Genomic DNA, 14439 nt, shown 5'->3' on the forward strand with positions numbered 1-14439 from the left:
ACTGACAAAAAAAAAATAAAAGACGTCTTTACGTCAAAATCGTAAGGACGTCCGGGAAACTCGTGCTCCCGGGTTTCCCGTCAGGAACTCCCCCTTTCCCCCGCCACCTTCCCGGCTTGGAGTAAAAAGTTAGGCCCAAGTGTGGGCTATTTGAAGCCTGCGGGCTGTCGGAGGGAGGTGAGAAATGATGGTTTTCAGGGCCTGGGAAGAATGAGTAGGAGATAGCTTGGCATCGTGGTTTACTGCTTGGCATCATTCCTCTTTTGTCAATAATTAGAGTGCTTCCAATATTCTCTGGAGCAGCAGCTGTTTGAGCACCAAAGTCAGCTTTGGTGCGGCTGTGATTAGTACCATCAGCAGTCCATTATGTTCACCATGCAGCGTTCTTTAACTCAATGAAAGGGGTTGCTGTTCCAATATCTCTGCCCTGTTGTGTGTGGGTGTAACTGAGACTGACGACAGCTGCAGTGACTTACATGAATGGATGAAACGCAATGAATCATCAGACAAGCACAAATATAAAACTCTGGTTGAAATTTTCTAATTCCGTTTCCAGGAACGGCATGAATAAAACTTCTTTTAAAATAAATATATCCCGCACATTCATAACAATCAAAACAAGGGAAGTGATGGATATGAGGACAAGGTGGGAAGAGGTAATTAGGGTGGGAGGAGGCTTGTGTGGAATATAAACCCTGGCATGGAATAGTTGGGCCAAATGGCCTGTTTAGGTGCTGTAGATTCCATGTAATTCTTTGTAAAAATCAAAGGGGAAATGTTCAGGATGTAAATATTATGCGAGCAAGGATTGGACTGTAATCACCGTGCTAGGTTAGCGACAAGAAATGGTTTATTATTGTATCTCCTCACCTCATTTGCTTCAATAAATCTGGTTACATGATGCATGTCAATCTGTGCTAAAATATAGGGCAATGTTTACCAACCCACACTGTTCCCATACAAACGCTTGACATGATCATACTAAATACCTCTGCATTGTTTTTTACCGCAGGTGACCAGGTTAACCTCCCACTCTATTGAGAAAGCAGACAAAAAGTTTATTATGAGCATTATACGCATTTGTACAGGATAGAACCGGTTGGAAAATACACCCCATAATGTTCTGCTTATTCAAAAAGAAAAGAAAAAAGACTTGCATTTATATGCTGCCTTTCACGACCTCAGGATGCCCCAAAGCGCTTTACAGTCAATGACATACTTTTAAAGTGTAGTCGCTGTTGTAATTTTGAAAGCGCAGCTGCCAATTTGCGCACAGCAAGATCCCACAAACAGCAATGTGATCATGACCAGATTATCTGGGGTTTTTTTTAGGTGTTGGTTGAGGGATAAATATTGGCCAGGATGCTGGGGGGAGAACATCCCATGCACTTCTTGGGATCTTTTCCATCCACCTGAGAGGGCAGACGGGGCCTCAGTTTAACGTCTCATCTGAAAGACGGCACCTCCGACAGTGCAGCGCTCCCTCAGTCCTGCATTGGAGTGTCAGCCTAGATTATGGGCTCAAGTCTGTAAACCTAGGACATTCCTAGTCTATATGTCTCAGACGCTCATTGGTCAGTTCACGTACCGAGGGAGTTGTCTATCTTTCCTAATGCAAATACAATGAAGCTCAAACCTCCAACCAGATTCTGCTGAAACGCTGTTTGGACGGACCGGGGGAGGGGGGAATGTCCTGCTCCAAAGTCCTGACGGGGTGTCCAAAATTATTTGCGCCTGATGCATTTTGCACAATATCTCCATCCAGAGAGGAGTAACCATGGAGCAAGAGGCCAGGAAGTGGATTATAGGAACATAAGAATAGGAACAGAAGTAGGCCATTCAGCCCTCGAGCCTGTTCTGCCATTTTATTAGATCATGGCTGATCTGTACCTCAACTCCATTTGCCCCGCCTTTGCTCCATATCCCTCGATACCCTGACCCAACAAAAATCTATCCTTCTCAGTCTTGAAAGCTCCAATTGATCCCCAGCATCCACAGCCTTTTGGGGGAGAGAATTCCAGGTTTCCACTCCCCTTTGTGAGAAAAAGTGCTTCCTGATTTCACTCCTAAATGGCCCTAGCTCTAATTTTAAGATTATGCTGCTCCTCTGCTTAGAATCATCCCTCTCCCCGCACACGTGAATATATGCACAGGGAGCATATTCAAACCGGATTCGAGGACTTTCACCCAGCTACACTCTGGCAGCCCAGGGTCACACAGGAACGAGGCAATCCCAGTGCCAATTCATCCAGCATCGGCCCTTAAATTTCACCACAACCAAGCTATCAGGTTGAGTTACACACACACACAAAGGGAGATGGGAGCCTCGATAAAATGCTGGGACCGACCCCATTCCTGGCCGGTGGCGATTCAGGCCCTGGATGAGGCTCCAGCTGAAAGTGCTTAACACGTCATCGACACTGCAATTTATTATCAACCTCACCAGAGGGGAGACCCACGCTGTCTGCTGCCTGGCAGCAACAACAAGGCGGGAGGAGTCGACTGGACAGAAGAGGCCCAGGTCAGTTTTTAAAAAGTTTTTTAAAGTTTTAAAATTTTGCCTGTTTTTAAGCTCCATGTGGGCCATGAGGAGCAGGAGTGCTCCCCTGCCCCTTCCCAGCCCCGTTCGGGGCCCCAATCCATAAAAACCAAAGGTCATTAATAACATAACTGAAAAACTGTGGGTGGACCATGTGCTGTGCACTGGTGTACTGATTTACCACCAACTAACCTGTGATCAGCGGGTCGTTGCTCCGGTTGGGATGGAACTTTGTGCTTGTGATGCACTGTGTAGAGAGTTCCCGATTTCCACCCTGTCGGAGAAGGGGGAGGTGGGGGAAAGTGGTGAGCTAAAGTTAGATGCTTGGACACAGGGAGGTGGAATCAGTCAGAACTTATGCCTTGTACCTTTGAGCAGAGAGCCCAACGTTCAAATTGGCAGTCGGCCAAGGTCAAGTTGACTTTTCTCCCTTTCATTGAGGGAACCATCTGTAGCCTGGGAAGGGTAACATGAAGTGAAAACAATTGTATTTTTTTCACTTTTGTTTTTTTGCCATGGGTTATTTCTGGGTAAGTACACTTCCCTTTTTCTATTAAGAGCCCTCCTTTTTCTCTTCATCAGTCGAGCCTTGTGTTTATACAGAACCTTATCATGTCTGTTGGACACGTCCCAGAGAGCTTCAGGCACCATGATTTCATCTGATGTGCAATACAAAGGGACATAGGAATGTACAGGGACAGAAAAGACCCTTATGGGAAATATCATATCCTACGATACCTCTCATACCCCTCCACCAAATTATTCTTCAGATACTTATTTAATTCCCTCTTTAGTTTGCTGATACAATCAGCTCCCACTACCTCCCTTCACAGTCCATTCCATCCATTCACCACCAGCTACATAAAGTAGTTAAATCTAAACTGTGTTCTCACTCTCACTCTTCCAGGTTTGAGAATATGCACTATTGTAGAATCTGTGGCCATGTTTAACATATTGACTTTTATCTCATCTGTAGTGTTCAAAATTATAAAGTATTTTGCTAGAGTAAATAAGGAGAAACTGTTTCCACTGGCAGGAGGGTCGGTAACCAGAGGACACAGATTTAAGATAATTGGCAAGAACCGGAGGGGAGATGAGAAGAACTTTTTTTAACGCAGCGTGTTATGATCTGGAATGCGCTGCCTGAAAGGGCGGTGGAAGCAGATTCAATAGTAACTTTCAAAAGGGAATTGGATAAATACTTGAAAAGGAAAAAAATTTACAGGGTTATGGGGAGTGGGATTAATTAGATGGCTTTTTCAAAGAGCCGGCACAGGCATGATGGGCCAAATGGCCTCCTTCTATGCTGTCTGATTCTAGTGTTCTTATTTCTTAAACATGGCAGCTATTTTGCAGATATTTGCATTTATATAGCAACCTGTCACATCAAAACGCTTCAGGCACTGAACTACTTTGAAGTGCAATGACTGTTGTTATGTGGGCAAATGCAGCAGTCATTCTGCAGTACCAAAGGCCAGAAACAGCCATGAAAAGAGTGACTGATTAAAATGATACTAACTAGCAGTAATTTTGAAATCTCTCCCTAGTGTACTTTGTACTTGTAGATTGCTGGAGTGCATCTATGACCTCATTGGAACATTTGCAGTTACTTGATGCCCAGGCAACCTAATTAACACAACAAACAATCTCATGCCTGCTTTGCCAGCAACTAATTCAAGTGGGTGGAGAATTCATGTTTGTGCTGTCTTGAGGTAACTTGTTGTAGTCAGGAACGTGAGCTAAAAATAACCTTGTATTTGATTCATTTCTTTGCCCTGTTGGCACTTCACCAGACTCGCCAAAACCTATTGACATCGCCTAACCAGCACCTCTCGACTTCTCTTCTTCAGCCTTGATTGGTGTCCTGTACAGTGGCTCGCGGCCCTATACCTGGGTGTTTCAATAATTAAAAACCTTCAACTACATTTACAGTCAAATAAAAGTCCACTTGTGCCCTTTCAATACACAAAGTAGGTATTTTCCGTCATCACCGTCTACTTCTTGCTCAATGCCAGTTTATCAGTAATTAGCATATGGTTTAATTTGTGATGCCATCACTCAACTGGGTCAAACATGAGTTTCTGTTACACCCACACACTCACAGTCCCATATAGACAAACACTCACACACTCGCCCACACACATACACAGACACACACAGCCCCACACACATACACAGACACAAACACAGATACACAGACACACACTCGCCCTCACACATACACAGACACACACATACACACACACATACACACCCACACACCCACACACATACACAGACACACACACACACACACTCGCCCTAACACATACACAAACACACACGCACACTCACCCACATACATATACAGACACACTCACCCACACTTTCATACGCACACAGACACACCCACATTCACACACACACAAACACACACACACACACACACGCGTACACACATGCCAACACACTGCCCTTGACATCAAGGCAGCATTTGACCGAGTATGGCACCAAGGAGCCCTAGTAAAATTGAAGTCAATGGGAATCAGGGGGAAAACTCTCCAGTGGCTGGAGTCATACCTAGCACAAAGGAAGATGGTGGTGGTTGTTGGAGGCGAATCATGTAAGCCCCAGGACATTGCTGCAGGAGTTCCTCAGGGCAGTGTCCTAGGCCCAACCATCTTCAGCTGCTTCATCAATGACCTTCCCTCCATCATAAGGTTAGAAATGGGAATGTTCGCTGACGATTGCACAGTGTTCAGTTCCATTCGCAACCCCTCAGATAATGAAGCAGTCCGAGCCCGCATGCAGCAAGACCTGAACAACGTCCAGGCTTGGGCTGATAAGTGGCAAGTAACATTCGTGCCAGATAAGTGCCAGGCAATGACCATCTCCAACAAGAGAGAGTCTAACCACTTCCCCTTGACATTCAACAGCATTACCATCGCCGAATCCCCCACCATCAACATCCTGGGGGTCACCATTGACCAGAAACTTAACTGGATCAGCCATATAAATACTGTGGCTACAAGAGCAGGTCAGATGCTGGGTATTCTGCAGCGAGTGACTCACCTCCTGACTCCCCAAAGCCTTTCCACCATCTACAAGGCACAAGTCAGGAGTGTGATGGAATACTCTCCACTTGCCTGGATGAGTGCAGCTCCAACAACACTCAAGAAGCTCGACACCATTCAGGACAAAGCAGCCCGCTTGATTGGCACCCCATCCACCACCCTAAACATTCACTCCCTTCACCACCGGCGCACAGTGGCTGCAGTGTGTACCATCCACAGGATGCACTGCAGCAACTCGCCAAGGCTTCTTCGACAGCACCTCCCAAACCCGCGACCTCTACCAACTAGAAGGACAAGGGCAGCAGGCACATGGGAATAACACCACCTGCACGTTCCCCTCCAAGTCACACACCATCCCGACTTGGAAATATATCGCCGTTCCTTCATCGTCACTGGGTCAAAATCCTGGAACTCCCTTCCTAACAGCACTGTGGGAGAACCTTCACCACACGGACTGCAGCGGTTCAAGAAGGCGGCTCACCACCACCTTCTCGAGGGCAATTAGGGATGGGCAATAAATGCCGGCCTCGCCAGCGACGCCCACATCCCATGAACGAATAAAAAAAAAACACCATGCTGTCACAAGTCTATCTTACTGCCTTTCTGTATTTTTCTCTCATTGAATCGTTCAGACTGACAAAAACTAGACAAAGCATATGACAGCTCAGTTGGTACATATATTACAGGCTGAGAATACTGTGCACCGAGTGTTGAGTGTTTCTTCAGTGCTACACACTATCCTCGTTCCCCCCTTACCCCCTCCACATGTGAGGTCAGCAGGAAGTACCACAGTGAAGGGTGGTCTTATGTCGAGGAAAGACCCACCCAACAAACTAGTGATAAACCAGGGCTCCTTCAAAGCATAGTTTTATGGTGGGTGCTGATTATCTGAAGTGATGCTCGGTTGTGTGATGGGGGCAGAAGTTATGCTGCAGCTGTACAAAACCCTGGTTAGACCGCACCTGGAGTACTGTGAGCAGTTCTGGGCACCGCACCTTCGGAAGGACATATTGGCCTTGGAGGGAGTGCAGCGTAGGTTTACTAGAATGATACCCGGACTTCAAGGATTAAGTTACGAGGAGAGATTACACAAATTGGGGTTGTATTCTCTGGAGTTTCGAAGGTTAAGGGGTGATCTGATCGAAGTTTATAAGATATTAAGGGGAACAGATAGGGTGGATAGAGAGAAACTATTTCCGCTGGTTGGGGATTCTAGGAGTAGGGGGCACAGTCTAAAAATTAGAGCCAGACCTTTTAGGAGTGAGATTAGAAAACATTTCTACACACAAAGGGTGGTAGAAGTTTGGAACTCTCTTCCGCAAACGGCAATTGATACTAGCTCAATTGCTAAATTTAAATGTGAGATAGATAGCTTTTTGGCATCCAAAGGTATTAAGGGATATGGGCCAAAGGCAGGTATATGGAGTTAGATCACAGATCAGCCATGATCTTATCAAATGGCGGAGCAGGCACGAGGGGCTGAATGGCCTACACCTGTTCCTATGTTGTGCCAAGCATATAATGGGGCTTGTCTCTAATTTCAATATAATTAGTCCCTGTCATGTTTTGGGATTTTTGACCATTTGATCTGAGAGGGATTTTAGATGAATTTATACTAAGATGATGCTATTCAGGTAAATCCAGCTAACAAGGGGTTAATTATAAATTATAATTCTAATGGCCATAAATATAAGATAGTCACTAGTAAATCCAATAAAGAATTCAGGAGAAGCTTCTCTACCCAGAGAGTGGTTGGAATGTTAACTTGCTACCACAAAGAATGGTTGAGGCAAATAGCATAGATGCCTTTAAGGGGAAGTTAGATAAGTACATGAGAGAGAAAGTAATGGAAGCATTTGCTGATAGGATTAGATGAAGTAGGGTGGGAGGAGGCTCATGTGGAGCATAAACACCAGCATAGACCAGTTGGGCCGAATGGCCTGTTCTGTACTGTAAATTCTATGTAATATATATAATTTCATACAAACTATGGAAGGATATACTTGCCTTAGAGGGGATGAAATGAAGGTTCACTAGATTGATTCCTGGGAGGAGAGGTTTGACCTATGAGGAGAGATTGAGTAGAAAGGGCTTATATTCACAGGAGTTTAGAAGAATGAGAGGTGATCTCATCGAAACGTATAAAATTCTTAGAGGGTTTGACAGGGTAGACACTAGGAGGCTGTTACCCCGGCTGAAGAGTTTAGAACTAGGCGTCATAGTCTCAGAATAAGGGGTCGGCCATTTAGTACTGAGATAAGGAAAAACTTTTTCACTCAGAGGGCTGCGAATCTTTGGAATTCTCTACCCCAGAGGGCTGTGGATGCTCAGTCATTGACTATATTCAAGACTGAGATCGATAGATTTTTGGACACTAAGGGAATCAAGGGATATGGGGATAGGGCGGGAAAGTGGAGTTGAGGTAAAAGATCAGCCATGATCTTATTGAATGGTGGAGCAGACTCAATGGGCCATATGGCCGACTCCTGCTCCTATTTCTTATATTCTTACGTTCTTATGTTCTTAACACACCCTACTTGTGAGAGCGTGCATTAGATCCTGACAAAATGTCAGTGGAAACATAACTACTCATATACCACATAAGTTTGGGACAAAGGGGGTTGTTAACACATTCCAGAGGGGAAATTGGGTGTAATAATAGAATAACCTCGCCTGATGGAGCACAGTGTGGGGTTTGAGCTGGACAGGTCATGTAGGTCCTACGTAGGAGGTTTCTGATTCAAGGTAGCAGGCCTGAATGGCAGCTCAACTGGCCAATGCCCAGGCATCAAGAGTTGGGTGGAGGGTCAGAGGTCAAGTGTTTGGCTTTCTGTCTGTTTGGAACATGATGTGGAGATGCCGGTGATGGACTGGGGTTGACAATTGTAAACAATTTTACAACACCAAGTTATAGTCCAGCAATTTTATTTTAAATTCACAAGCTTTCGGAGGCTTCCTCCTTCCTCAGGTAAATGTTCAGGAGCTCCTGAACATTTACCTGAGGAAGGAGGAAGCCTCCGAAAGCTTGTGAATTTAAAATAAAATTGCTGGACTATAACTTGGTGTTGTAAAATTGTTTACAATTGTTTGGAACATGGGATTGACTGCAAAATCTGGAATGGAAACTTGACAGTGGAGGAGAATTCCCTGCCTAAGGTACAGCTGTTGCAACTGTACCAAGAAATGCTATTTCCCCAGCTGTTGCTCCCAGTTTGGCAACGACTCAATTTAAAAATTCTCATCCTTCTTTTCAAATCCCTCTATGGCCTCGCCCCTCCCTATCTCTGTAACCTCCTCCAGCCCCACAAACCTCCGAAATCTCTGCGCTCCTCCAATTCTGGCCTCTTGCGCATCCCCGATTTTCATCGCTCCACCATTGGCGGCCGTGCCTTCAGCTGCCGAGGCTTTAAGCTCTGGAATTCCCTCCCTGAAACCTCTCCGCCTCTCCCTCCTCCTTTAAAACACTCCTTAAAACCTACCTCTTTGACCAAGCTTTTGGTCACCTGTCCTAATATCTCCTAATGTGGCTCAGTGTTAAATTTTGTTTGATAATCGCACCTTGGGACGTTTTACTATGTTAGAGGTGCTATATAAATGCAAGTAGTTGTTGTTGAGTGCAGGACAAAAACTTGGATGAAAAACTAAACAATAAGGTTTTAATCGAATAACTTTGATTGAGGTGGGTTAAGGGGATAGAAGAGTTGAAGTAGAAATAAAGTATTTGTGATGTATTGACATGTAAGCAATGACAACAGCTTCCATTCACTTTACTGGGCTCAGTTCCATTATCACTGGATCATATTGCCATGTTTTCATTTTTACCAGGACTGACTCTTGTTCATTTGGGCAACAGTCCAAGGTCTGAAGTTCCTTCGGCACTCTGACATCAAGTCAACACACTGACATCTTTTGTTGCCTGGAAACGCTTGGAGAAGATCAAAGGTCCCCTGTTGTCAAGTCTTCGTGTAAACTCCCACAATTTATCAATGTAACAGTTATATGAAATTCATGACTAGAAGAGCATATTTTCAAAACAAAGGGGGATGATGGAGGAAATCATGGGAGTGAATGGTGGGGATGATGGGAGCAGGGGCTGGGGGTGATGGAAGGCTGGAAGGGTTACCCTCTCGTAAGGCTCCATCAGAGTGGCGATCACACTCGATTCACCACACTATCAACCAGACAGAAGCCGCAAGGCCTTTACAAGGCCGCTAGGTTCTTAACATGCTGATTGACACGGGAGACAAGTGTGTTAACACTTGACTTAATCCAAAAAATAAATTGGAATGGTGCTGGTACAGCTCCCCCCTCGTGGCTCAGTTTGTAAAAAGGCAGCGTGACCGATCGATACAAACTAGGAGGCTCCAGGTTTGATTCCCTATGTGTGCAGAATTAGCTGGGTGTCTCATATGAACTTAAAGAAAGACAAAAGATCACCCATCAAGCCCTTCCAGCCTGCACCCCCCCATCGAGAATTTGGTTCAGCCACAGATATTATTCACCCGAAACATACAATCTCCCGGGAAAGATTAATAAAAAACCTGCAGCCAATTCAGGAAAAACTCTGAGAAATTCTCCTCTGACTTCTTGAATCTCATCAATAGTGACACTATATTTGGCCTCAGTACTCCTGGGTTGGAAGTGAAATGATCAGCCAGAATTGCTGCTTCTGATCACTATCCAGTGACCCTTAACAATCCAGTGATCCTTGTTGGAAAGGCATTGGTTTAATTTTTAGCAGTTAAAGAATTTAAATGTCATTTTTTTTTGTATGCACTTTCTGGAAGTGTGGTACAGAATGGCCTGAGGCGTGTTTGCAGTTTTGAATAGTGTCTGACAGCTGTTGGAGTGTGTGCAGTGCAGACAGGATGTTGCTTTCAGGTCAAAAGTGTCTAGAATGTCAAGAGGGATCAGTCTCTCCAACTCTCTCCCCAACTCCTTGGCTAGTATATTTAAAAGTTCCTCCCAGAAGCCAGATATCTGGAAACTCTGGTGGCAAATAGGACCATTTTAATCTCACCCACTTCACACCTCTAGCATTGCAGTGTTCATTTACCCATGCTGGCATTTTTTCAGCCTTGCCCAATCTCCCTGGGCATACACTCTGGACCAATTTTATAGGAGATGCACAACAGTAGCCATGATCATTCAAATTTAGGCCTGATATCAGGAAGTTCTTCACATGAAGCCTGATCAACATATGGAATGGAGACCGAGAGAAAGTCATGAAGATGAGATCACTGCACTCATTCAAGAATCAACTGGATAAATACTTGAAAAGGAAGAATTTACAGGGCTATGTGGAAAGAACAGGGGGAGTGGGACGAATTGGATAGCTCTTTCAATGAGCCAGCACAGGCCACGATGGGCCAAATGGCCTTCTTCCATATTGTATGATTATATGAACTGGATGCTAACCACCTCCCAATGACATTCAACGGCATTACCATCGCTGAATCCCCCACCATCAACATCCTGGGGGTCACCATTGACCAGAAACTAAACTGGACCAGCCACATAAATACTGTAGCTAAAAGAGCAGGTCAGAGGCTGGGTATTCTGCGGCGAGTGACTCACCTCCTGACTCCCCAAAGCCTTTCCACCATCTACAAGGCACAAGTCAGGAGTGTGATGGAATACTCTCCACTTGCTTGGATGAGTGCAGCTCCAACAACACTCAAGAAGCTCGACACCATCCAGGACAAAGCAACCCGCTTGATTGGCACCCCATCCACCACCCTAAACATTCACTCCCTTTACCACTGGTGCACTGTGGCTGCAGTGTGCACCATCCACAGGATGCACTGCAGCAACTCGCCAAGGCTTCTTCGACAGCACCTCCCAAACCCGCGACCTCTACCACCTAGAAGGACAAGAGCAGCAGGCACATGGGAACGACACCACCTGCACGTTCCCCTCCAAGTCACACACCATCCCGACTTGGAAATATATCGCCGTTCCTTCATCGTCGCTGGGTCAAAATCCTGGAACTCCCTTCCTAACAGCACTGTGGGAGAACCGTCACCACACGGACTGCAGCGGTTCAAGAAGGCGGCTCACCACCACCTTCTCGAGGGCAATTAGGGATGGGCAATAAATGCCAGCCTCGCCAGCGACGCCCACATTTCTGGAATGAAATAAAAAAGTGCTGTAGTGGGGTGGGGAAACTGTAGGCCTTCCTCTTCTGTAATTCTATCGTTATGGAGTCGAAATGTTTGCTCCACCAGGAAAAACATGTAACTGTATCTTGAAAGCGACTGCGCTTAATTGGTTGTAAAATGCTTTGGGTCATCATGAGGTTGTGAAATGTGCAAGTTTTTCCTTTTTTGAAGCCAAATTTCCTCTATCGTTGAACCTTCCGTAATTTTTATCTCAATAAAATTAACAAGCCACACTGCTCGGTATAGCCATCGGGGAGATGGATAATTTTGACACTTTTAGTGTCTCCCTCCTCACTTTATTTTCATAATTACTTCTGTAAAACAGAAAATTGACGATTTTGGCACATTCTCTCCTTCACCTCACCGCCCGCACCGAGTCACAACTTCGGCATTGGGCGGCCCGTTGTGCATGCCGGGAGTTGTAGTCCCCCCCGGCCCCGCCCCGCGCAGGTGAGTGACGCGCGGCCGCGGAGGACTACACTTCCCGTGAGCCCGCGCGCGGCGGTGGCCGATTTCCGCTTTTTCCGGGCGGAGGTGAGGCAGCGGGCGCCGTTCCGGAGCCGAGTGCGGGCACCCGGAGATCAGCCCGACTCACCACAGCCAGGCCGAGCACTCGCCAGCCGCAGGCACCGCCGTCGCTCACACAGGTACCCGCGGGGGTGACGGGCAGTGGGGGTGGGGGGGGAGAGAGAGAGAGGAATTGGTGACTGGGGGGCAACCCAGGGACAAGAGAAGGGGGGAGGGACATGGGGGGGGGGAGTAGGGGCATATTGGGGGGCCAGGACAGGGAGCAGGGGGGTGGGGGGGAGCAGGACAGGGAGCAGGGGGGTGGGGGGGAGCAGGACAGGGAGCAGGGGGGTGGGGGGGAGCAGGGGGGTGGGGGGGAGCAGGACAGGGAGCAAGGGGGTGGGGGGGAGCAGGGGGGGTGGGGGGAGCAGGACAGGGAGCAGGGGGGGTGGGGGGAGCAGGACAGGGAGCAAGGGGGTGGGGGGGTCAGGACAGGGAGCAAGGGGGTGGGGGGTCAGGACAGGGACAAAAGGGTGGGAGCGGGGAGCAGGGGAATGATGGGGGAAGCAGGGAGAAGGGGCATGGGGGAGGGCAGGGACAAGGGGAGGAGCAGGAACAGGAACCGGGGGGGCGGAGAAGAGGGAGGGAGCAGGAGCAGGGACCTTGGGGGGGGGGGGCACTCAGGGTATCGGGTATCCTGGGGGAGGGGCACTGAGGGTATCGGGTATCCTGGGGGAGGGGCACTGAGGGTATCGGGTATCCTGGGGGAGGGGCACTGAGGGTATCGGGTATCCTGGGGGAGGGGCACTGAGGGTATCGGGTATCCTGGGGGAGGGGCACTGAGGGTATCGGGTATCCGGGGTAGGGGCACTGAGGGTATCGGGGATCTTGGGGGGGACCACTGAGGGTATCGGAGATCCTGAGGGAGGGTGGTCCCAGGGCTGGGGGGGCTGAGCGGCTAGGGACAACGATTGATGATTGTGAACTTGGGGTACGGGACTGGGAGCGGGGGTGCCTATTGGATGTTGTCTGGGACAGGGAGCTAAGAGCAACTGACAGTGAATGGTGAATTGGGGCTGGGAGCAGGGGGAATTCAGAGCTGGGGTGTGGAGCAGACAGTTGGGATTGAGTGGGGGTTCAGTGGGGATCAGATGCAGGGAGCTAGTAGCAGAGGCAAGAACTGGGGCTGTTGTACTTGTGCTCGGCAGTAAGATTGGGTGTCGGGGGAATGGGGGAAGCTGGTTAAAGGGACTGGATGTTGTGCACTTGGCACCGAGCGAGTGGATAATGGGGTATTGGGACTGCTTTAGGCACAGTGGGGAATTGGGGATGGACACTGAGCATTGAAAGGCAGCAGCAGGGCAGTGGCGACTGGCTGCTATTAGCCAAGCTCTGTAGAGGGACGTTAGGAGTGGCAGCAGATCTGGTGCTGATAGAGGAAGGGCACCAGGTGGCATGTGAGGCAGGACCAGAGTAACAGCAGTGAGTGTTCTGGGAGTAGACAACCCAGCAGCTCTTGAGGGAACTCAGCACCTAGAGAACTGACATTGGAGAAACTCAACTCACCAGGGAGTTAACCAGCTGCAGCAAGAACTAAGCATTGGGCAAGTTGTGCAGCTAAAGAATTGGAATTAGGGAGCTGGTACAAAAGGATTCGGTACCGGAGGTCATGGCAGGGGCGGGGTCCAGGTATCGGAGAATATTTCCAGAGGAGTGTAGAAACCGGAGAAGTAGTTCCTGTTAAACTAGGCATAAGGCAGCAGGAGAGCCAGACAGCAGTGGCAGCTGTTCATCCTCCTGAGGCAGCTAGTTTACTGTACCAGGAAGCTCAGGATCCAGTGTCAGGGGGGAATTGACTTATCAAGTCTCACTCAGCTTGGTTTTAAAATGTAATGTGTCTCTCTGTGATAAGCAAATGTATTTAAATGGGTCAGAAACTAGGCTCTCTCTTTTTGATCGCAAATCTCGCTCCTTTACAATTCTGTGATGTTGACAGCCCGCAGAGTTGCATAGCTGGGTAGATGGACTAATAATGAATGGAGCCAGCACTGGGGATCAAGAGCTTCATTTACCAGGAGAAAATGGGCTCCAGGTCGCTGAAGGCCCAGTGGACCTGTAGAAGGCAGGCAGCTGCGGAGTTAACATTAGGCTGAATGACTAGAGATCCAGGATCAAGGCA

The 14439-nt window shown here is 47.7% G+C and overlaps 1 protein-coding gene across 3 annotated transcripts in view; it reads left to right on the plus strand.

Annotated features, from left to right (window-relative positions):
• Positions 1 to 12263: 12263 nt before the first annotated feature.
• The window catches only part of LOC137342720 (phosphatase and actin regulator 4-like), a 138199-nt gene continuing 136023 nt past the window's right edge, over positions 12264 to 14439 (plus strand). For all 3 annotated transcript variants that reach the window (XM_068006867.1, XM_068006866.1, XM_068006865.1), the window contains exon 1: positions 12264 to 12400. The gene's annotated coding sequence lies outside the window, so the exon portion shown is untranslated. The remainder of the gene's footprint in view (positions 12401 to 14439) is intronic.

Source organism: Heptranchias perlo, chromosome 26, assembly GCF_035084215.1.
Source record: "Heptranchias perlo isolate sHepPer1 chromosome 26, sHepPer1.hap1, whole genome shotgun sequence".
Taxonomy (NCBI): Eukaryota; Metazoa; Chordata; class Chondrichthyes; order Hexanchiformes; family Hexanchidae; genus Heptranchias; species Heptranchias perlo.